Here is a 1,853-nt window from a genome sequence, read left to right as displayed (position 1 = left end):
ATCATGCCTCTTGGGACAACTGAGTGTTGGGGTCTAGTTGACTCATGGTCTGAACCTTTCTTATTCAAGGAAGAGGAGCATGTGGCGAAGCAGGCTTGTGGTTACAGAAACCCTTGTCCCTTTATAGAGAGCAACCAGATATCATCAGCATAACAAAGGGGAGTAGTATATTCTGATATACACGGTATTTTTATAACAATGATGAATATGATATATTGCTGTCAATTTTTACAATTGGCCAGAGATAGAGGTGCTTTTTTCTTAAATCAGAAGGTACATATCCAGAACATCTCTCTCCAGAAAGCTAGAAGACATATGATAAAGGGTAGAGATAGCAGAGTCAGAAGGTGGACGGAGCCACAAGCAGAGCATTTAGGGAGAGGTGGCGTTTGGCTGGCTGGATAGAGTCTACTCTAGTTGTTATTCAGTCACTGTTTAAACATCATAAATGTGTGCAATGTTTTGCAAATTTATGTATAATATTTTGCTAAAATAATTTGGTTAAGAGAGAATTTTCCTAGGTGTTTTAAAACACAACTAACTTTCAGAGGATAAGAATACAGTAAAATATGCATGACACATGAGTTGCATGGAATAGATTTGTGTTCAAGATTTGGAAATTGACAGAGATTTTTGTAGTATTTCATAGCTGTGTAGTCCAGACAGATGGGGCTACATGGACATGAAAACAAAATTTGAGGACTCACAGTTCAGTCTAGACTTGGGGTCCAGGGTTAACTATGGAATGGAAGATAGCCTTTGAGAGGGGATGTAGATAACAGAACCCCATGAGAGGGTAGTACAGCATATAAAACCAAGGTATGAGTTTTTTCCAAAAGAAGAGGTCTCATACCAAGACCGCTGTGATCCTCATGAGTCTGTTCTTGAGGTAGAAATTCTGGAAAGAAAAAGCGTGCTGTGACTCTGGGCTGGCATTCTTATTTTCAGAGTGCACAAGACCTCCGTTGATGATACCTGCTGAAGAAGCAGTGAGTTGTACAGTATCACAAAAGAAACTTGGATCTTCCCCAGGGTTGGCAGGAAGTGCAGACTCACCAGCTTCCATTTTACTGAATTACACATTTGTTTTTGATGTGTAGGAGTTTAGTGGCAGGGATTCCATCCATCCTGCACAATTTCAATGAGTCCTTTCATGAGAAAGAAAAGAATAGTAGAAATAACTATAAGAAAATACTTCTTATACTTCATATTCTGTCAGATTAGTCATGGTGTTCTCCTAAAAAAATATAGACCAAGAGCAGACTTTGTCTGTATAGTTTATGAAACACTTTATTTCTTTTGGTTCATAAATAATCATAAAATATGAATCTTTTGGTTCATAAAAATAAAAGTATAAGATGAAATGTAAGAAGAAATTTGTTAAATGATAATTTTCATTTCTTGATGAACATAAACTATACCTGAATTTTGTTTTCCACAAAAAGTTTATTACATGTTTTAAATTACTAAAATATATTACAGATAAATCTGAAGTGCCCTTAAGCTGCCATCCTTAATTATTTTTTCTCCTTTTTTAAAGAAAGCTTTTATCATGAATTTAATGTTTTATTTTCTATTTTTTATTATTTAACACAAACAGTATTCATGAGCAGTATAAAATATGATGTTGGTATGATTTAAAATTTTATACAAATTGTAGCATATCTTCACATATTCTGAAATACGCTTTCTCCACATATTATACTTTTGTATTATATCCATCTTGACATGAAATTTTTATTTTTTACTTGTTCTAAAGAAATCTATTATATTCTATGTCACATTTTATTTATCCATTTCCTCGCTGGTCAGACATTTTCAAAAAGTATGCCACTTAATTGCACTTATTGAGT

The sequence above is a fragment of the Pongo pygmaeus genome, chromosome 22 (assembly GCF_028885625.2).
Source record: "Pongo pygmaeus isolate AG05252 chromosome 22, NHGRI_mPonPyg2-v2.0_pri, whole genome shotgun sequence".
In the NCBI taxonomy this organism is placed as follows: domain Eukaryota; kingdom Metazoa; phylum Chordata; class Mammalia; order Primates; family Hominidae; genus Pongo; species Pongo pygmaeus.
Note: the sequence above shows the minus strand (reverse complement) of the source record.